Below are 24387 nucleotides of genomic sequence, written 5' to 3'. Positions count from 1 at the left end.
TACCTGGGAAATAGTATAAACTATATTACAGCTAATCTGCATCTTTTCTGATTCGGGATGTGAGAATATTTGGTGTGGGAATCAGCAGTTTTCTGGTTGTACTCATTGTGCACTGTACACTCTCTCAGATACACGTCTTCCTCCTCTTGGGGGATGTAGAAGTCATGTTGGGAAGCATTTATTTACTGGGAAGGATTTATTTGTTTAAGAAGGATTTTTCATCGTTCTGGTGATCGGAGTGTGATTGACAGGAAGTGGGTGTTTCTGGGCGGAAACTGGCCGTTTTATGGGTGTGTGCGGAAAAAAACGCTGCCGTTTCTGGGAAAAACGCGGGAGTGGCTGGAGAAACGGGGGAGTGTCTGGGCAAACGCTGGGTGTGTTTGTGACGTCAAACCAGGAACGAAACTGACTGAACTGATCGCAGTGGCAGAGTAAGTCCCGAGCTACTAAGAAACTGCAAAGAAATTTCTATTCGCAATTATGCGAATCTTTCGTTCGCTATTCTGCTAAGCTAAGATACACTCCCAGAGGGCGGCGGCCTAGCGTGTGCAATGCTGCTAAAAGCAGCTAGCGAGCGATCAACTCGGAATGAGGGCCTTTGTCCAGTTGCTTGAGACACCATATGCCTACCATTATGTATCATTTATCATCTGAGATTTCACACAGGGAGCAGGCATTGCTCACATTTATTCTTTTCCAAAATGTTCCAAGTGGAGGGGGCTCTAGAGTGAGCATCAAGTGAAAAATGGGGTTCTCTCTGTTCGACTACTTGGCAGGTAATTGTTGGTTGGATAAGATTTTATTAGTGAGTTTATTAGTGAGTTCTCCTTTAAGGCTATCTGCCTTTGCTTTTACTGAGTCCTTGGGTGTGCTTACTATAAGAGCCAGGTGCTTTTATCCGTGCACAGTGATATGTTTTCATGTTCTGAATTGCCACAGGCAAAAGAATATTCACTTGCGACAGACTGAAACACTGCTGTGAGTGGACAAGGATCAAACAAGCCCTGAGGTTTCACAGCCGCTAGGAAATGGGCAGACTGGGTGGGACAAGAGAGTTTCAACTTAATATCTAACAGTTTAATATTAGCACCTGTATCCTAAGTGCTTTATTTTTTCACAAAACACACATTAATCAACTGAAGTTACTGTACAAAATGGCCCAGGAGGTGTCACTTGGGTGACAGTTTATCTCTAGTAGATGCCAAGCTTTTGAAGATCAAAGTTTAAAATAAACTTCATGCCAGCAGTGACTTCACCTGACCTCATTTCCCACACGTGGGTGCGGTATGGTGGTTGCAGGGTGCTGAGATGCTAAGTAGCTTCTGGACTTTTTTTTTTTACCTGAGGTGAGGAGTGGGCAGGCACAAATGTCTTGACATTACCATGGCACCAGAACTGCATTAAATGGGATTAGATTATTCTTTCTCATGCCAGTTTCATACATGTAAAGTTTGATTATTGTTTTAGATTTTGGTTAAACATACCATTTCAGGGCAAACAAAGGATTTATAGGTGGGGGGGGGTTGCACATGTTTTAATTCAGAACAAAGCAAAATGCCGCAGTAAAAGGCCCTATACACTGCGCGACCCGCCGCCGAGCTGCCCGACCGCCGATACGGCAGACGGGCGACTCGGCGGCAGGGGAGAGGTGATGGGGGGAGAGAAGTTTCTTCACCTCCCCTGTCACCCGGCTCCATAGCAGCGCATGCAAATATGGACGAGATCGTCCATATAAGCCTGCATGCACAAGCGACGGGTCACCAACGATGAACGAGCGCAGGGCCGCACATCGTTCATCGTTGCTGCCTCCACACTGAAAGATATGAACGATATCTCGTTCATTAATGAACGAGATTGTTCATATCTTTCAGTAATATCGCCCAGTGTGTAGTGGGCCCTACACACTGGCCGATATTTTGAAAGATATGAACGATCTCGTTCATAAATGAACGAGATCTCGTTCATATCTTTCAGTGTGGAGACTTAAGCGATGAACGATGCGCGTCCCCGCGCTCGTTCATCGCTGGTCTCCTGTCGGCTGTGCATGCAGGCCAATATGGACGATCTCGTCCATATTTGCCTGCACGTCTATGGAGCCGGGTGACGGGGGGAGTGAAGAAGCTTCACTCCCCCCGTCACTGCCCCCCCCGCCGCCGGGTCGCTCGTCGGCCGTATCGGCCGTCGGGCACCTCGGCCAGTGAGTAGGGCCCATAGGGCTCTTAAGTTTGAACAGTCACTTTTTGTAGTCAGCTTCCTTTATGTAAGTAAAGTAAATGGTTGAGTTACAAAATGTTGCTTATTAACATTGTATAAGATGTTATCAAACAATATACTGGAGACTAGCTGCATACAATGAATGACATTTTTGGAATAAATTCTCTGTGAACATATATTGATTATAGCAGTGTTTTCCAAACTGGACACCACAGTGCGTTGCTGAAGTGGTGCAGTTACAAATCAAATTATTATGCTCTCTGTTAGCGTTATAGAAGCAGCATGCAGCCATTTAGACAGGGAATACTGGAGTGTGGCTGTTCTATCACGTCCACTCTCAAGTCCCCCTTCATTCTCTTCCTCCACCTCCGTGCAGCAAAGTGAGAATAGGCTAATAAGCGACAAAGATTTACGGACAATACACCAAATCAGGGTTGTGCGGTGAGGTAAGCGGCTGAGAGCCAGCATTACACACAATATATGACCCAAGGGCTCATGTGGGCATTATACAAAGATGCAGCAGTCTATACTGCTGTAAATTTGCTGAGTTTTGATCAGAGATGTGTGGAATAGATAGCTAGGGGAGGCACTGCTTCACCTGTTATGGACCTTTTACTCCAGAGATTTAACTATAAAAATGATTAGACCAGGCATTCCCAACCGCGGTCCTCACGGCACACCAACAGTGCAGGTTTTAGTGATATCCAGCCTTCAGCACAGGTGACTTAATTAGTAGCTGAGCTGTTTTGATTTAACCATCTGTGCTGCAGCCTGGATATCACTAAAATCTGCACTGTTGGTGTGCCTTGAGGACCGTGGTTGGGAATGCCTGGATTAGACTAATACAAAGAAGATATTTCTAATATATTCTTTGTTCTTTTCATATAATTAATATAGTCAAAACTCTGGCATATATACGTTAGTATGACAGGAAAGGCTTTGCCTCACCTCAACGCACGTCACTGCTCCAAAGGTGAATGAGCTTCCCGTGCTCCTGGCTGACTTCAAAGTAAATTGTTTTGGGTGTGAGAATTGCCCCACACTCCTCTGGATAGAGGTGTCATAGTAGATGTTGCTTCCATGGTAATAAGCAAACCGAGTCCCCTTGGCAAAGCAGAAAACAACAAGTGATATCCTGGGTACAAATGGACAAAAATAACCAAATAGTTTTGTGCACTGTTCTTTTTTGAATAAGAACATTTGCTCCAGTATATGAAGATTTGTTCAAAATGTTGGGTTTGTTTTTTTTGTATAAATTTTAAGCAGAAAAAATCTAAAAGAACACTGTATGTGCGTCTGTGTGTGTATGTGTGTGTGGGTATATATTTATATATATATATATATACACACACACACACACACACACACACACACACACACACACAGGCACATATTGTATACAGTTGTGTCCGCAGTCATCTTACCCGCGGCATGCAGCACGATCGTGGGAGTGTATGCACCCATGCAATCCAATGGATCGTGTGTGCTTACACAGTGCATGCCTATGGCTGCAGGCATACAAGTCGTGGCAAAAGACCTGCAATTAGGTAAGGAAGAACTCGGACACTTCTGTATTTTTGGAGACTGTATATTTGACACAATTTTTCTAATTTTGGCTCTGTACGCCACCGCAATTGATTTGAACTTAAATAATGGAGATGCAATTGAAGTGCAGACTTTCAGCTTTAATTCAAGGGGATGAACAAAATACTGTATGAAATGTTTAGTAATTGCAACCATACTTATACACAGTGCCCTGTTTCAGGAGCTCAAATGTAACTGGATAAATGAACATAGGGGGTCATTCTGACCCGTTTGCAACTTTGCATGCAGCGGTTCTTCACTGTGGTGCGAATGGGTTGGAACTGCGGCAGCGCAGTGCCCACATTGAGCACACGCGTCATTGCCCAGCGACGGCAGTCGCCGGGCAACGACGCCAGGAGTGAAGAAAACGATCGCAGGCCCGATTGCAAGAAGATTGACAGCGGGAAGGAGGATCGGGGTGTCTACTCACCGTTTCCCAGGCGTGGTAAGGCGAATGCAGGTGTGTCCAGGCGTTTGGAGGGCGGATGTCACACGTCACAGCCGGGACCTTCATCGCTGGATCCGTCGCACTGGGTAAGTAGGTACAGGGCTGGTCATGTTCTGCACAAAACTTTTTTAGTGTAGCAGGGCTGCACAAGCAATCGCAGCCCTGCTATGCTAAAATACATTCCCCCATAGGCGGCGTCAGGTTGATCGCACGAGCAGCAAAAAGTTGCTACGTGCGTTCAACTCGGAATGACCCCCATAATCTTGAATAAATTGTAAATTTTTAGTACCTTGTCAATAATCCTTTGCAGGCAATAACTAAAGTCTGTCACCCATGGACATCACCAAATGCTGGGTTTCCTCTTTTGTTATGCTCTGCCGGGCCTTTACTGCAGATGTCTTCATTTGTTGCTTGTTCGTGGGTCTTTCTGTCTTTAGTATTGTCTTCAGCAAGTGAACTGCATGCTCATCGGGTTGAGATCAGGTGATTGACTCGCCAATTGCAGAATATTCCACTTCTTTGCCTTAAAAAAAAACTTGAGTTGCTTTTTCAGTATGTTTTGGGTCATTGTCCTTCAGTACTTCAAGCACTGTCCACTCAATTTTGCAGAATTCGAATGAATCTAAGCAGACAGTATATCCCTGTACGAGGGGTGTGCAATAAGTTTCCAGATGCACAAAAAGTATTACATTTACAAAGTGAACATTACAGTTTTTCATAATATTCACCAGAGAAATCTATGCAAGGTTGCTTGCGCTCAAACTACTTGGTGAAGTAGCTGGGCTAGTCCAAAGCAGGCATGTCTTCTACATGTAGGATGAAGGTCTGCATTGCAGCTTCTGGTGATGTAAATTAATACCACGCATCTTGCGCTTGATTTGTGGGAACACGAACGCAGGGGGCCAGGGCTGGACTGTATGGTGGATATCCAAGCTACTGGAGTTTTCATGGGCTAGAAAATCCACCACTTTTCTGGACTTGTGGGCAGGTGCATTTTTGTGATGGAGAAGGGCACCACGAGCGCAAGTGTTCTTAGACAGCACCTAGAAATACCTTCCAGCACTTGCGGCAAGCATTGGTTGGCATACCAGTCCCAAGTGATGGTGCACTTCTGCAGGAGTGGTACGGTAGCTACAGGATCTGTCTTGGACACAAAACATCTTGGTCACTCTGTGCTCACATTGGAACTAGTGTTGCAGTGCACCTTCAACTGGGGTTCACTGGGCCGACAGTTGTTTGGTCTCAAGGTCAAAACAGTAGATCCAGGATTCATTGCCACTGATAATCTTCCAGACATCAAACCCGGCCAGCGTGTTGTGGCACCAAGTCACTCAAGCCTCCCTCCCGTCCAGCATGCAGAAACCTTGCTCATGCCAAGCTTTTTGTGGAACATCAAACAGATTGATCCTAATGAGATGCTTATCACCTTCTCTGACTGGGCCACGGTCACCCTGGTGTCCACCTCAACATGCGATTTAAAGAGCGCATGACGGCGCATAGGTCAGCCATTAAAGCAGCCATAAATTCTAGTGCCAGTGAGCAGCCGATTGCTAGGCACTTTGCCAATAATCCCCATTTCTTAACCACATTAAAATATTGTATGATTGACCATGTCCCCCTTTCTATTCGGAGTGGCAATAGGTCTCTAAAATTGTTGCATTGTGAGACGAGATGGATAAACCAACTAGATACAGCATTCTCTTAAGGTCTTAAAGAACAATTGGGTCTTAGGGCATATCTATTAACTTTTTCTTACAAAAATAATGTAAAAAAAAAAAGGGTGTTTACACACCCTTTTTAGATTATTTTAGTTTCACTTGAATGTATTAAAGGACTTTTAGAGCAGTTTTCGTGATTAACTGCTCCAAGCTAGAGATGTGCGGCGGGCACTTTTCGTGTTTTGGTTTTGGTTCTGGTTCCATCCTCGTGTTTTGGATCTGGATTGGTTTTGCCAAAACCACCCTTTCGGGTTTTGGTTTTGGATCTGGATGATTTTTGAAAAAAACATAAAAACATCTAAAATCACAGAATTTGGGGGTCATTTTGATACTACGGTATTATTAACCTCAAAACATTCATTTACACTCATTTCCAGTCTATTCTGAACACCTCACAATATTGTTTTTAGGCCTAAAAGTTGCACCGAGGTAGAGTATGACTAAGCTGAGCGACACAAGTGTGTGGCACAAATACCTGGCCCATCTAGTAGTGGCACTGCAGTGGCAGACAGGATAGCAGATTGAAAAAATAGGCCCCAAACAGCACATCATGCAAAGAAGAAAAAGAGGTGCAATGAGGTGGCTGTATGACTAAGCTAAACGACACAAGTGTACGGCACAAAAACCTGGCCCATCTGGGAGTGGCACTGCAGTTGCAGACAGGATGGCACTTAAAAAAACTAGTCCCCAAACAGCACATTATGCAAAGAAAAAAAGAGGCGCACCAAGGTCGCTGTGTGACTAAGCTAAGCGACACAAGTGGCCGACACAAACACCTGGCCCATCTAGGAGTGGCACTGCAGTGTCAGGCAGGATGGCACTTCAAAAAAATTGTCCCCAAACAGCACATGATGCAAAGAAAAAAAGAAGTGCAATGAGGTAGCTGTATGGCTAAACTAAGCGACACAAGTGTGGGCCCAAACACCTGGCCCATTTAGGAGTGGCACTGCAGTTGCAGACAGGATGGCACTTAAAAAAACTAGGCCCCAAACAGCACATCGTGCAAAGAAGAAAAAGAGGTGCAATGAGGTAGCTGTTTGACTAAGCTAAGTGTCAAAAGTGTGCAAACAACATGGGACGTGCTGGAATTTGCCCAGATGTAATACAGGCACAATATTGGTGGCACAGGACAGCCTATACCCTAAACCAAACACACACACGGCAAAGCCTGTAAAATTAATTTGGATAATAATTACCCTTTTATTTGGAGCTATTATAATAATATGCAGCACAGGTGAGTGTACCCCTATACCACACAGGGCAAACCCTGTAAAAATTAATAATAATATAATATTATAATGATAATAATATAAGTAATGTATATAAGCCTTTTATTTGGAGTAAATAATAAACAGCACAGGACACCACCACTGGACGTATGGCAGCACAAGACACCACCACTGGACTGATGCAGCACAAGACAGCATTACTGGACTGGACTTACACGGCAGTACCCCTGGACTTACACGGCAGTACCCCTGGAGATGTACGGCAGTGTCAGACAGGATGGCACTTTAAAAAACTAGTCCCCAAACAGCACATGATGCAAACAAGAAAAAGAGATGTAAGATGGAATTGTCCTTGGATCCTCCCACCCACCCTTATGTTATATAAACAGGACATGCAGACTTTTACAAACCCATCATTTCAGCGAGAGGGTCTGCCACACGGGTTCACTACGGCTGGCCGGCGGTCGGGCTCCCGGCGCCCAGCATACCGGCGCCGGGAGCCCGACCGCCGGCTGACCGACAGTGTGGCGAGCGCAAAGGAGCCCCTTGCGGGCTCGCTGCGCTCGCCACGCTACGGGCACGGTGGCGCGCTACGCGCGCCACACTATTTTATTCTCCCTCTATGGGGGTCGTGGACCCCCACGAGGGAAAATAAGTGTCGGTATGCCGGCGGTCGGGCTCCCGGCGCCGGTATACTGAGCGCCGGGAGCCCGACCGCCGGCATACAGAATGCCACCCCTGCCACACGACTGTGGCTGAAATGAGTGGTTTGTTTGGGCCCCCACCAAAAAAGAAGCAATCAATCTCTCCTCGCAGCCCCAATTGCGGGAGAAAATGATGGAGTAGCTGTTGATGCATCACGTTCCGCTTGAGTTGACAATTTTCTCACCAGCAGGTCTTTGAACCTCTGCAGACTTGTGTCTGCTGTAAAGAGAGATAAAACGTAGGCTTTAAACCTAGGATCGAGCACGGTGGCCAAAATGTAGTGCTCTGATTTCAACAGATTGACCACCCTTGAATTCTGGCAAAGCGAATGAAGGGCTCCATCCACAAGTCCCACATACTTTGCAGAATCGCTCTGTCTTAGCTCCTCCTTCAATTTCTCCAGCTGCTTCTGCAAAAGCCTGATGAGGGGAATGACCTGGCTCAAGCTGGCAGTGTCTGAACTGACTTCACGTGTGGCAAGTTTAAAGGGTTGGAGAACCATGCACAAGATGGAAATCATTACCCACTGTGCTTGAGTCAGGTGCTTTCCCCCCACTTTTCCTATATCTGTCATAGGTGGATGTATAGGCTTAAATGGCCTTTTGCTGCTCCTCCATCCTATGAAGCATATAGAGTGTTGAATTCCACCTCATTACCACCTCTTGCTTCAGGTGATGGCAGGGCAGGTTCAGGAGTGTTTGATGGCGCTTCAGTCTTCGGCACACGGTGGCTGAATGCCAAAACTGACCCGCAATTTTTTTGGCCACCGACAGCATCTCCTGCACGCCCGTCATTTTAAAAAAAATTCAAATTAATTGTACAGTCAACTGCTTAGTTGAAGTAGTACAAGTGGTCTTCCGACTTCCCCTCTGGGTTGACGATCGACCCCCAGCAGCAACAACAGCAGCGGCAGCAACAGCAGGCGTACCACTCAAGGATCCTCCAGAGGAATTCCGGTTAGGAGAGGACTTGTCAGTCTTGACAGTGACATGGCCTGCAGGACTACTGACGTTCCTGACTTAGGAGGAAGTTGCGTTGAGGGAGTTGGTGGTGTGGCTTGCAGGAGCTTGGGTACAAGAGGAAGAAGGGATTTAGGTGTCAGTGGACTGCTTATGCTCTTACCCAAAGTTTCACAACTTGACACTGACTTCTGATGAATGCGCAGCAGGTGACGTATAAGGGAGGATGTTCCTAGGTGGTTAAAGTCCTTACCCGTACTTATTACAAATTGACAGAGGCAACACACGGCTTGAGACCTGTTGTCCGGATTTGTGGCTTTTTTGGTATTTTGCCCAGGCATCACAATGGGCTTATTCATCCCACGGACAACAAGTGTTTCCCCCGGTGCTTGATTTAAACAAACCACATAACCATCAAACTCCTCATCGTCAACTTCCTCCTCAGCACCAGCAACACCCATATCCTCATCCTGGTGTACTTCAACAGTGACATCTTCAATTTGAATATCAGAAACTGGACTGTGGGTGCTACTTCCAGCACTTGCAGAGGGCGTGCAAATGGTGGAAAGAAAAACCTCTTCCTGTCCAGTGTTGGGAAGATCAGGCATCGCAACCGCTGACACACTTGGACTCTCCTTGAGGATTTGTGATACCATCTTAGAACGCACAGTTCTTTGCTGTGCTTTCTCCAGCTTAACTCTTATCATTTTTCTAAGCAGGAGGATGAGGGTTTCCATCGTCATGTGAAGCTGAACCACTAGTCATGAACATACGCCAGGGCCTTAGCCATTCCTTGCCACTTTGTGTCGTAAATGGCATATTGGCAAGTTTACGTTTCTCCTCAGACCATTTCAATTTCTAGTTTTGGGTCTTTTTACTGAACTTTGGCTTTTTGGATTTTACATGCCCTCTACTATCACATTGGGCATCGGCCTTGGCAGACGACGTTGATGGGATTTCATCATCTATGTCATGACTAGTGGCAGCAGCTTCAGCACTAGGAGGAAGTGGTTCTTGATCTCTCCCTATTTTACCCTCCAAATTTTTGTTCTCCATTATATTTCTGGAGTTATATAACAATATGCGGCACAGGAGAGCGTACCTTTACACCACACAGGGCAAACCCTGTGAAAATTATTTGGATTAAATATTAATAACCCCTTTATTTGGAGTAAATAATATACAGCACAGGACAGCACCACTGCACTTATATGGCAGCACCACTGGACTGGACTTACACGGCAGTACCACTGGATATATACGGCAGTATCACTGAACTGGATTTTTATGCCAGTACCACTGGAATTATACGGCGGGATCACTGGAATTATACGACAGGATCACTGGATTTATACGGCAGGATCACTGGAATTATACGGCAGGATCACTGCATTTATACGCCAATACCACTGGAATCATACGACAGGATCACTGGACTTATACGGCAGTACCACTGGACTTATACGGCAGTAATACTGGACATATATGGCAGTATCACTGGACTGGACTTATACGCCAGTACCACTGGAATTATACTGCAGGATCACTGGAATTATACGACAGGATCACTGGATTTATACGGCAGGATCACTGGAATTATACGGCAGGGTCACTGGATTTATACGCCAGTACCACTGGAATTATACGTCAGGATCACTGGAATTATATGGCAGTACTACTGGACTTATATGGCAGTACCACTGGACATATACGGCAGTATCACAGGACTGGACTTATACGGCAGGATCACTGGAATTATACGGCAGGATCACTGGAATTATACGGCAGTACCACTGGACTTATACGGCAGTACCACAGGACATATACGGCAGTATCACTGGACTGGATTATATGCCAGTACCACTGGAATTATACGGCAGGATCACTGGAATTATACGCCAGGATCACTGGATTTACACGGCAAGATAACTGGAATTATACGGCAGGATCACTGGATTTATACGCCAGTACCACTGGACTTATACACCAGTACCACTGGAATTATATGGCAGGATCACTGGATTTATACGCCAGTACCACTGGAATTATACGGCAGGATCACTGGAATTATATGGCAGTACCACTGGACTTATACGGCAGTACCACTGGACATATACGGCAGTATCACTGGACTGGACTTATACGTTAGTACCACTGAAATTTTACGGCAGGATCAGTGGAATTATACGGCAGGATCACTGGATTTATACAGCAGTACCGCTGGACATATACGGCAGTACCACTGGACATATACAGTAGCACAGGGACACCTTGATCCGGTCTGAAGATCAACAGTGTCTAGGTCGACAATGTTTAGGTCGACCACTATAGGTCGACAGGGTCAGAAGGTCGACAGGGTGAGAAGGTCAACAGGGTGATAAGGTCATCATGTTCTAGGTCGACAGGTCAAAAGGTCGACATGAGTTTTTCAAAAAAATTTCCTTTTTTTAAACTTTTTCATACTTAATGATCCACTTGGACTACGATTGGAATGGTAATCTGTGCCGAGCGAAGCGAGGCACCTTGCCCGAAGCAGGGCAAGGTCATTCTACGAAGAAAACGACACCAAAACCCCCATAAAAAACTCATGTCGACCTTTTGACCTGTTGACCTAGAACATGTCGACCTTCTGACCCTGTCGACCTTCTGACCCTGTCGACCTAGACACTGTCGATCTAATGATCCACACCCGGGACACCACCACTGGACTGGTGCAGGACAACACAGCACCACTGCAATGGACTGGACTTATACAGCAGCACTGGGCATATGGCAGCAGAGGACACCCCCACTGTGACTGGGCTGATGCAGCACAACACACCACCACTGGACTGATGCAGCACAACACAGCACCACTGGACTGGACTTATACAGCAGCACTAGACATATGGCAGCAGAGGGCACCACCACAGTGACTGGACTGGACTTATACAGCAGCATTGGACATATGGCAGCAGAGGGCACCACCACTGTGAATGGACTGATACAGCACAAGACACCACCACTGGACTGATGCAGCACAACACATCATTACTGGACTGGAGTTATAGAGCAGCACTGGACATATGGCAGCAGAGGACACCACCACTGTGACTGGACTGATGCAGCTCAAGACACTAACACTGAACTGATGCAGGACACTGAGGACGGAGACACGTCCTTTCTCTACACTCTCCAATGCTGGAGTGAAAATGGGGGTGACGCGTGACGACTTATATGGAATCCAAACCCCGCGAGAATCCGACAGCAGAATGATGACGTTTTGCCTCGTTCTGGTTTCCGAGTCAGGCGGGAAAACCCGAGCCGGGCTCGGATCTGGGCTCGGGACGTGAAGTCTGGTAGGGTTCGGTTCTCAGGGAACTGAACCCGTTCATCTCTACTCCAAACCATATAATTCACTTTGGGTTTTTTAGTAACTAAGATTGCATTTCCCATATGTACAATGGGATATACGATCTGGGCAAATGTACTAAAAATATAATGTTAAAAATAGAGATGAGCGGGTTCGTTTCCTCGGAAACCGAACCCCCCCCGAACTTCACCCATTTTACACGGGTCCGAGGCATACTCGGATTCTCCCGTATGGCTCGGTTAACCCGAGCGCGCCTGAACGTCATCATCCCGCTGTCGGTTTCTCGCGAGATTCGGATTCTATATAAGCAGCCGCACGTCGCCGCCATTTTCACTCATGCATTGGAAATGTTAGGGAGAGGACGTGGCTGGCGTCCTCTCCGTTTATTGTTTAACTTGATTGTGCTTTATTGCTTAATTGTGGGGAGGACTGGGGAGCAGCTGTATAATATAGGAGGAGTACAGTGCAGAGTTTTGCTGATCAGTGACCACCAGTTTTATCCATTCTCTGCCTGAAAAAAACGCTCCTTATCTGTGCTCAGTGTGCTGCATATATTTGTGCTCACACTGCTTAATTGTGGGGACTGGGGAGCAGCTGTATTATATAGCAGGAGTACAGTGCAGAGTTTTGCTGACAGTGACCACCAGTATACGTTGTCTGCCTGAAAAACACTCCATATCTGTGCTCAGTGTGCTGCTTTATTGTGGGGACTGGGGACCACCAGTATAATATTATATAGGAGGAGTACAGTGCAGAGTTTTGCTGACCAGTGACCACCAGTATACGTTGTCTGCCTGAAAAACACTCCATATCTGTGCTGCCAGGGCCGGCCCTAACCAATATGATGCCCTAGGCAAGATTTTGGCTGGTGCCCCCTAGCACCACCACTGGTTGCACCTCTTTCCCAGCACCATCACCCCTCACCCATAGCAGTCCTTATTTTGGTGTTTGTACCCCCTATATTTTAAATAGGAACAGTTCGCACATTTGGCGCACAGCCCAAAAAGGGGTGTGTTTTTGCTGGCAAGGGGCATGGCCACACAATAGTGACCCCAATTCCAATTACACCACACAGTACTGCAACTTTATTCACATTTGATCATGCGATAGTGTCCATAATTCATATTACATCCCACAGTAGTATTACTTTACCTTATAAACGTTACTCCTCACAGTAGAGCCCCTTATTTACATTACATCACACTGAATTGCTCCTTATTCACATTACACCACACCCTATTGCTCTTTATTCATATTAGTTGACACAGTAGTGCCCTTTCTCTACGCAACGCCACATAGTAGAGCACCCTATACACATAATGCCACACATTAGTAATGCATTTATACACATAATTCCACACAGTAATGCCCCTTACACATTATTAATGTCCTTATAAACATAATGTGCCTTACACATTTTGACAACCTTTATTAATGCCCTTTTACACATAATGTCCCTTACATATATGCCGCACATTATTAATGCCCTTATACACATAATGACACATAGTGCCCCCTACACATTTGCTGCACATTATTAGTGCCCCTATGCACATAATGACACACATACAGTAGTACCCTGTTACACATATGCCACACATTATTAATGCCCTTATACACATAATGACACACATAGTGCCCCTTACACATATGTTGCACATTATTAATGCATTTTTACATGACAGACATAATGCTCCTTACACATATTCTGAACACTACTGCACAACCAACCCACTCACATGCACACAGCACTCACACTTCCACTAACACTGTGACCTCTGCCGTTGCTTGGATACAGATGTGTCCTCAGAAATCTTGCCTCAATGCTAACGTCGGGCACCTTTTTTATGAAAATGCATCTTATTTGCATTGCTATGTGGTTAGGATGCACAAGCAGATTCTGCTGATTAAAATGATATGCAGCATGCCTATATACTGTGTGAGACTGTGGCTGTATCTGCAAAATATAGGCATGCCGCATATCATTTTAATCAGCAGAAGCTGCAGATGCCCCTAGGCATATCAAATGCCCTAGGCAATTGCCTAGTTTGCCTATAGCTATGGCCGGCTCTGTGTGCTGCATTGTAGACAGTATATAGTAGGAGTACAGTGCATAATTTTGCTGACCACCAGTATATAATATATAGCATTACGATACAGTAGGCCACTGCTGTACCTACCTCTGTGTCGTCAAGTATACTATCCATCCATACCTGTGGTGCATTTCATTTTTGCACAGTTTGCTGACCACCAGTATATAATATATAGCAGTACGGTACAGTAGGCCACTGCTGTACCTACCTCTGTGTCGTCAAGTATACTATCAATCCATACCTGTGGTGCATTTCAGTTTTGCACAGTTTGCTGACCACCAGTATATAATATATATAGCAGTACGGTACAGTAGGCCACTGCTGTACCTACCTCTGTGTCGTCAAGTATACTATCCATCCATACCTGTGGTGCATTTCAGTTTTGCACAGTTTGCTGACCACCAGTATATAATATATAGCATTACGGTACAGTAGGCCACTGCTGTACCTACCTCTGTGTCGTCAAGTATACTATCCATCCATACCTGTGGTGCATTTCATTTTTGCACAGTTTGCTGACCACCAGTATATAATATATAGCAGTACGGTACAGTAGGCTACTGCTGTACCTACCTCTGTGTCGTCAAGTATACTATCCATCCATACCTGTGGTGCATTTCATTTTTGCACAGTTTTCTGACCACCAGTATATAATATATATAGCAGTACGGTACAGTAGGCCACTGCTGTACCTACCTCTGTGTCGTCAAGTATACTATCCATCCATACCTGTGGTGCATTTCATTTTTGCACAGTTTGCTGACCACCAGTATATAATATATAGCAGTACGATACAGTAGGCCACTGCTGTACCTACCTCTGTGTCGTCAAGTATACTATCCATCCATACCTGTGGTGCATTTCATTTTTGCACAGTTTGCTGACCACCAGTATATAATATATAGCAGTACGGTACAGTAGGCCACTGCTGTACCTACCTCTGTGTCGTCAAGTATACTATCCATCCATACCTGTGGTGCATTTCATTTTTGCACAGTTTGCTGACCACCAGTATATAATATATAGCAGTACGGTACAGTAGGCCACTGCTGTACCTACCTCTGTGTCGTCAAGTATACTATCCATCCATACCTGTGGTGCATTTCAGTTGTGCGCAGTATATATAGTAGTAGGCCATTGCTATTGATACTGGCATATAATTCCACACATTAAAAAATGGAGAACAAAAATGTGGAGGTTAAAATAGGGAAAGATCAAGATCCACTTCCACCTCGTGCTGAAGCTGCTGCCACTAGTCATGGCCGAGACGATGAAATGCCATCAACGTCGTCTGCCAAGGCCGATGCCCAATGTCATAGTAGAGAGCATGTAAAATCCAAAGCACAAAAGTTCAGTAAAATGACCCAAAAATCAAAATTGAAAGCGTCTGATGAGAAGCGTAAACTTGCCAATATGCCATTTACGACACGGAGTGGCAAGAAACGGCTGAGGCCCTGGCCTATGTTCATGGCTAGTGGTTCAGATTCACATGAGGATGGAAGCACTCATCCTCTCGCTAGAAAAATGAAAAGACTTAAGCTGGCAAAAGCACAGCAAAGAACTGTGCGTTCTTCTAAATCACAAATCCCCAAGGAGAGTCCAATTGTGTCGGTTGCGATGCCTGACCTTCCCAACACTGGACGGGAAGAGCTTGCGCCTTCCACCATTTGCACGCCCCCTGCAAGTGCTGGAAGGAGCACCCGCAGTCCAGTTCCTGATAGTCAAATTGAAGATGTCACTGTTGAAAAACACCAGGATGAGGATATGGGTGTTGCTGGCGCTGGGGAGGAAATTGACAAGGAGGATTCTGATGGTGAGGTGGTTTGTTTAAGTCAGGAACCCGGGGAGACACCTGTTGTCCGTGGGACGAATATGGCCATTGACATGCCTGGTCAAAATACAAAAAAAATCACCTCTTCGGTGTGGAATTATTTCAACACAAATGCGGACAACAGGTGTCAAGCCGTGTGTTGCCTTTGTCAAGCTGTAATAAGTAGGGGTAAGGACGTTAACCACCTAGGAACATCCTCTCTTATACGTCACCTGGACCGCATTCATCAGAAGTCAGTGACAAGTTCAAAAACTTTGGATGACAGCGGAAGCAGTCCACTGACCACTAAATCCCTTCCTCTTGTAACCAAGCTCCTGCAAACCACACCACCAACTCCCTCAGTGTCAATTTCTACCTTACACAGGAAAGAAACACAACAAAATCCTGGCGCCTCTATTGAACAGAGAATAATATAGCAGCTTTCCCAGGGGTAACTGGTTTAAAAACCCCTCATAACAAGCGAAAATAGAAAAAAACAATAGGAAAGCGCTAATTTAATCTGTTTGTAGATTTTATTAAATCATTATTGCTTAAAACAAACAATTTTTTATATACCGGCCAGTATACATAAAAATCAATCACATTTATTTAAAACATCTATGCAGACAGTGACCTAAAAGACTGTAATATAGCTACACATCAAGTCTCTGTTGAATGTCCTTAGGTGATACTTTGTATTACCTCCACTGGCAACACACTTGCTGTTTAGTGCACATGAACTATGTAACCAATGAAACATGCACTTGAAAAAGTCTTTCCTTTATACTTAGTAATTGCCTTTTGTCTTTATATTGCCGTTAAATTACTTATTATTAAATAACTTGGACGCCACATACGATAATTAAATGCATTCCTGCATGGCCATGCAATATATTTTCAGACAGTTCAGAACTCTCATGCACAGATCAAAATCACAGCGTGATGGTACTCAGTGGGCAAACCTGGAAACAGGAAACAGGAAAGCCAATAGTCCTGCAGGCCATGTCACTGGCAAGTATGACGAGTCCTCTCCTGCCTGGGATTCCTCCGATGCATCCTTGAGTGTAACGCCTACTGCTGCTGGCGCTGCTGTTGTAGCTGCTGGGAGTCGATCGTCATCCCAGAGGGGAAGTCGGAAGACCACTTGTACTACTTCCAGTAAGCAATTGACTGTCCAACAGTCCTTTGCGAGGAAGATGAAATATCACAGCAGTCATCCTGCTGCAAAGCGGATAACTCAGGCCTTGGCAGCCTGGGCGGTGAGAAACGTGGTTCCGGTATCCACCGTTAATTCAGAGGCAACTAGAGACTTGATTGAGGTACTGTGTCCCCGGTACCAAATACCATCTAGGTTCCATTTCTCTAGGCAGGCAATACCGAAAATGTACACAGACGTCAGAAAAAGAGTCACCAGTGTCCTAAAAAATGCAGTTGTACCCAATGTCCACTTAACCACGGACATGTGGACAAGAGGAGCAGGGCAGACTCAGGACTATATGACTGTGACAGCCCACTGGGTAGATGTATTGCCTCCCGCAGCAAGAACAGCAGCGGCGGAACCAGTAGCAGCATCTCGCAAACGTCAACTCGTTCCTAGGCAGGCTACGCTTTGTATCACCGCTTTCCAGAAGAGGCACACAGCTGACAACCTCTTACGGAAACTGAGGAACATTATCGCAGAATGGCTTACCCCAATTGGACTCTCCTGGGGATTTGTGACATTGGACAACGCCAGCAATATGGGCCCTCATTCCGAGTTGTTCGCTCGGTAAAAATCTTCGCATCGCAGCGATTTTCCGCTTAATGCGCATGCGCAATGTCCGCACTGCGACTGCGTCAAGTAAATTTGCTATGCAGTTAGGATTTTTACTCACGGCTTTTTCATCGTTCTGACGATCGTAATGTGATTGACAGGAAATAGGTGTTACTGGGCGGAAACATGCCGTTTTATGGGCGTGTAGGAAAAAAACGCTACCGTTTCCGGAAAAAACGCAGGAGTGGCTGGAGAAACGGGGGAGTGTCTGGGCGAACGCTGGGTGTGTTTGTGACGTCAAACCAGGAACGACAAGCAGTGAAATGATCGCAGATGCCGAGTAAGTCTGAAGCTACTCAGAAACTGCTACGAGGTGTGTAATCGCAATATTGTGAATACATCGTTCGCAATTTTAAGATGCTAAGATTCACTCCCAGTAGGCGGCGGCTTAGCATGAGCAAATCTGCTAAAATCCACTTGCGAGCGAACAACTCGGAATGAGGGCCATTGTGCGTGCATTACATCTGGGCAAATTCCAGCACGTCCCATGTTTTGCACATACATTGAATTTCGTGGTGCAGAATTATTTAAAAAACGACAGGGGCGTGCAAGAGATGCTGTCGGTGGCCCGAAGAATTGCGGGCCACTTTCGGCATTCAGCCACCGCGTACCAAAGACTGGAGCACCACCAAACATTCCTGAACCTGCCCTGCCATCATCTGAAGCAAAAGGTGGTAACGAGGTGGAATTCAACCCTCTATATGCTTCAGAGGATGGAGGAGCAGCAAAAGGCCATTCAAGCCTATACATCTGCCCATGATATAGGCAAAGGAGGGGGAATGCACCTGACTCAAGCGCAGTGGAGAATGATTTCAACGTTGTGCAAAGTTCTGCAACCCTTTGAACTTGCCACACGTGAAGTCAGTTCAGACACTGCCAGCCTGAGTCAGGTCATTCCCCTCATCAGGCTTTTGCAGAAGAAGCTGGAGACATTGAAGGAGGAGCTAAAACAGCGATTCCGCTAGGCATGTGGGACTTGTGGATGGAGCCCTTAATTCGCTTAACCAGGATTCACGGGTGGTCAATCTGTTGAAATCAGAGCACTACATTTTGGCCACCGTGCTCGATCCTAGATTTAAAACCTACGTTGTATCTCTCTTTCTGGCAGACACAAGTCTGCAGAGGTTCAAAGACCTGCTGGTGAGAAAATTGTCAAGTCAAGCGGAACGTGACCCGTCAACATCTCCTTCACATTCTCCCGCAACTGGAGGTGCGAGGAAAAGGCTAAGAATTCTGAGCCTACCCGCTGGCGGTGATGCAGGGCAGTCTGGAGCGAGTGCTGACATCTGGTCCGGACTGAAGGACCTGCCAACGATTACTGACATGTCGTCTACTGTCACTGCATATGATTCTCTCACCATTGAAAGAATGGTGGAGGATTATATGAGTGACCGCATCCAAGTAGGCACGTCAGACAGTCCGTACGTATACTGGCAGGAAAAAGAGGCAATTTGGAGGCCCTTGCACAAACTGGCTTTATTCTACCTAAGTTGCCCTCCCTCCAGTGTGTACTCCGAAAGAGTGTTTAGTGCAGCCGCTCACCTTGTCAGCAATCGGCGTGCGAGGTTACTTTCAGAAAATGTGGAGAAGATGATGTTTATCAAAATGAATTATAATCAATTCCTCCGTGGAGACATTCACCAGCAGCAATTGCCTCCAGAAAGTACACAGGGACCTGAGATGGTGGATTCCAGTGGGGACGAATTAATAATCTGTGAGGAGGGGGATGTACACAGTGAAAGGGGTGAGGAATCGGAGGATGATGATGAGGTGGACATCTTGCCTCTGTAGAGCCAGTTTGTGCAAGGAGAGATTGATTGCTTCTTTTTTTGGTGGGGGCCCAAACCAACCAGTCATTTCAGTCACAGTCGTGTGGCAGACCCTGTCGCTGAAATGATGGGTTCGTTAAAGTGTGCATGTCCTGTTTATATAACATAAGGGTGGGTGGGAGGGCCCAAGGACAATTCCATCTTGCACCTCTTTTTTCTTTCATTTTTCTTTGCATCATGTGCTGTTTGGGGACAATGTTTGAGAAGTGCCATCCTGCCTGACACTGCAGTGCCACTCCTAGATGGGCCAGGTGTTTGTGTCGGCCACTTGGGTCGCTTTGCTTAGTCACACAGCGACCTTGGTGCGCCTCTTTTTTTTTTTTTTTTGCATCATGTGCTGTTTGGGGACAATTTTTTTGAAGTGCCATCCTGCCTGACACTGCAGTGCCACTCCTAGATGGGCCAGGTGTTTGTGTCGGCCACTTGGGTCGCTTAGCTTAGTCACACAGCTACCTCATTGCGCCTCTTTTTTTCTTTGCATCATGTGCTGTTTGGGGACAATTTTTTTTCAACTGCCATCCTGTCTGACACTGCAGTGCCACTCCTAGATGGGCCAGGTGTTTGTGTCGGCCACTTGGGTCGCTTAGCTTAGTCACACAGCTACCTCATTGCGCCTCTTTTTTTCTTTGCATCATGTGCTGTTTGGGGACAATTTTTTTTCAACTGCCATCCTGTCTGACACTGCAGTGCCACTCCTAGATGGGCAAGGTGTTTGTGTCGGCCACTTGGGTCGCTTAGCTTAGTCACAGAGCTACCTCATTGCGCCTCTTTTTTTCTTTGCATCATGTGCGGTTTGGGGACTTTTTTTTTGAAGTGCCATCCTGTGTGACACTGCAGTGCCACTCCTAGATGGGCCAGGTGTTAGTGTCGGCCACTTGTGTCGCTTAGCTTAGTTACACAGCGACCTTGGTGCGCCTCTTTTTTTCTTTGCATCATGTGCTGTTTGGGGACTATTTTTTTGAAGTGCCATCCTGTCTGACACTGCAGTGCCACTCCTAGATGGGCCAGGTGTTTGTGTCGGCCACTTGGGTCGCTTAGCTTAGTCACACAGCTACCTCATTGCGCCTATTTTTTTCTTTGCATCATGTGCTGTTTGGTGACAATTTTTTTGAAGTGCCATCCTGCCTGACACTGCAGTGCCACTCCTAGATGGGCCAGGTGTTTGTGTCGGCCACTTGGGTCGCATAGCTTAGTCACACAGCTACCTCATTGCGCCTCTTTTTTTCTTTGCATCATGTGCTGTTTGGGGACAATTTTTTTGAAGTGCCATCCTGCCTGACACTGCAGTGCCACTCCTAGATGGGCCAGGTGTTTGTGTCGGCAACTTAGGACTAAAAATAATATTGTGAGGTGTGAGGTGTTCAGAATAGACTGAAAATGAGTGTAAATTATGGTTATTGAGGTTAATAATACTATGGGATCAAAATTACCCCCAAATTCTATGATTTAAGCTGTTTTTGAGGGTTTTTTGTAAAAAAAAACTGAATCCAAAACACACCCGAATCCGACAAAATTTTTTCAGGGAGGTTTTGCCAAAATGCGTCCGAATCCTAAACACGGCCGCGGAACCGAATCCAAAACCAAAACACAAAACCCGAAAAATTTCCGGTGCACATCACTAGTTAAAAATAGCTTGTAACGAGTCTTGTGATAATTACACCAGCTTCAGCATAATCCCAGGGCTCACTTCGATATGCAGCCTTCTGCACAGCTTCTCTGCCCCTAGGCAGAGAAGGTTGTGCGGAGATCCAGCCAGTATGATCAGCTCTGTGTACCCGGGGGGTGGACTGCGGGCACTCTCTTGGAAACTTGACAACTCTTACGAGCATCTAGGAGGCACCCGAGATTCGGGAGTCTCCAAGAGTAGGCAAGTGTGTAGTTAGTCCTCCATGCAGTTTGTTTTTACTTTGATGACTTTGCTGGCAAGGCTGCTCTTTCCCAGAGGAGACCACCAGAATGCCATCAAGGATGATTTATCAGTATATATATATATATATATATATTGTACACAGAGCAGTGTGTTTATCTGTATTATACTTATCAGTGTGTATAACTGTATTACACACAGAACCATGGGGGTCATTCCGAGTTGATCGCTCGCTAGCTACTTTTAGCAGCCGTGCAAACGCATAGTCGCCGCCTACGGGGGAGTATATTTTCGCTTTGCAAGTGTGCGAACGCCTTTGCAGCCAAGCGCAGCAAAAAATTTTAATTGACGTCAGACACCTGCCCTGCAAATGCCTGGACACGCCTGTGTTTTCCCAAACACTCCCAGAAAACAGTCAGTTGACACCCATAAACTAGGGATGTGCACTTGAAATTTTTCGGGTTTTGTGTTTTGGTTTTGGGTTCGGTTCCGCGGCCGTGTTTTGGGTTCGACCGCGTTTTGGCAAAACCTCACCGAATTTTTTTTGTCGGATTCGGGTGTGTTTTGGATTCGGGTGTTTTTTTCAAAAAACCCTAAAAAACAGCTTAAATCATAGAATTTGGGGGTCATTTTGATCCCAAAGTATTATTAACCTCAAAAACCATAATTTCCACTCATTTTCAGTCTATTCTGAATACCTCACACCTCACAATATTATTTTTAGTCCTAAAATTTGCACCGAGGTCGCTGGATGACTAAGCTAAGCGACCCTAGTGGCCGACACAAACACCTGGCCCATCTAGGAGTGGCACTGCAGTGTCACGCAGGATGGCCCTTCCAAAAAACACTCCCCAAACAGCACATGACGCAAAGAAGAAAAAAAGAGTCGCAATGAGGTAGCTGTGTGAGTAAGCTAAGCGACCCTAGTGGCCGACACAAACACCTGGCCCATCTAGGAGTGGCACTGCAGTGTCACGCAGGATGGCCCTTCCAAAAAACACTCCCCAAACAGCACATGACGCAAAGAAGAAACAAAGAGGCGCAATGAGGTAGCTGTGTGAGTAAGCTAAGCGACCCTAGTGGCCGACACAAACACCTGGCCCATCTAGGAGTGGCACTGCAGTGTCACGCAGGATGGCCCTTCCAAAAAACACTCCCCAAACAGCACATGACGCAAATAAAAATGAAAGAAAAAAGAGGTGCAAGATGGAATTGTCCTTGGGCCCTCCCACCCACCCTTATGTTGTATAAACAGGACATGCACACTTTAACCAACCCATCATTTCAGTGACAGGGTCTGCCACACGACTGTGACTGAAATGACGGGTTGGTTTGGACCCCCACCGAAAAAGAATCAATTAATCTCTCCTTGCACAAACTGGCTCTACAGAGGCAAGATGTCCACCACATCATCATCCTCCGATATATCACCGTGTACATCCCGCTCCTCACAGATTATCAATTCGTCCCCACTGGAATCCACCATCTCAGCTCCCTGTGTACTTTGTGGAGGCAATTGCTGCTGGTCAATGTCTCCACGGAGGAATTGATTATAATTCATTTTAATGAACATCATCTTCTCCACATTTTCTGGAAGTAACCTCGTACGCAGATTGCTGACAAGGTGAGCGGCGGCACTAAACACTCTTTCGGAGTACACACTTGTGGGAGTGCAACTTAGGTAGAATAAAGCCAGTTTGTGCAAGGGCCTCCAAATTGCCTCTTTTTCCTGCCAGTATAAGTACGGACTGTCTGACGTGCCTACTTGGATGCTGTCACTCATATAATCCTCCACCATTCTTTCAATGGTGAGAGAATCATATGCAGTGACAGTAGACGACATGTCCGTAATCGTTGTCAGGTCCTTCAGTCCGGACCAGATGTCAGCATCAGCAGTCGCTCCAGACTGCCCTGCATCACCGCCAGCGGGTGGGCTCGGAATTCTGATCCTTTTCCTCGCACCCCCAGTTGCGGGAGATTGTGAAGGAGGAGATGTTGACAGGTCGCGTTCCGCTTGACTTGACAATTTTGTCACCAGCAGGTCTTTGAACCCCAGCAGACTTGTGTCTGCCGGAAAGAGAGATCCAAGGTAGGTTTTAAATCTAGGATCGAGCACGGTGGCCAAAATGTAGTGCTCTGATTTCAACAGATTGACCACCCGTGAATCCTTGTTAAGCGAATTAAGGGCTCCATCCACAAGTCCCACATGCCTAGCGGAATCGCTCCCTTTTAGCTCCTCCTTCAATGCCTCCAGCTTCTTCTGCAAAAGCCTGATGAGGGGAATGACCTGACTCAGGCTGGCAGTGTCTGAACTGACTTAACGTGTGGCAAGTTCAAAAGGTTGCAGAACCTTGCACAACGTTGAAATCATTCTCCACTGCGCTTGAGACAGGTACATTCCACCTCCTATATCGTGCTCAATTGTATAGGCTTGAATGGCCTTTTGCTGCTCCTCCAACCTCTGAAGCATATAGAGGGTTGAATTCCACCTCGTTACCACTTCTTGCTTCAGATGATGGCAGGGCAGATTCAGGCGTTTTTGGTGGTGCTCCAGTCTTCTGTACGTGGTGCCTGTACGCCGAAAGTGTCCCGCAATTCTTCTGGCCACCGACAGCATCTCTTGCACGCCCCTGTCGTTTTTTAAAAAATTCTGCACCACCAAATTCAAGGTATGTGCAAAACATGGGACGTGCTGGAATTTGCCCATATTTAATGCACACGCAATATTGCTGGCGTTGTCCGATGCTACAAATCCACAGGAGAGTC

The sequence above is a fragment of the Pseudophryne corroboree genome, chromosome 3 (genome assembly GCF_028390025.1).
Source record: "Pseudophryne corroboree isolate aPseCor3 chromosome 3, aPseCor3.hap2, whole genome shotgun sequence".
In the NCBI taxonomy this organism is placed as follows: Eukaryota; Metazoa; Chordata; class Amphibia; order Anura; family Myobatrachidae; genus Pseudophryne; species Pseudophryne corroboree.
This window is presented reverse-complemented; position numbering follows the sequence as displayed.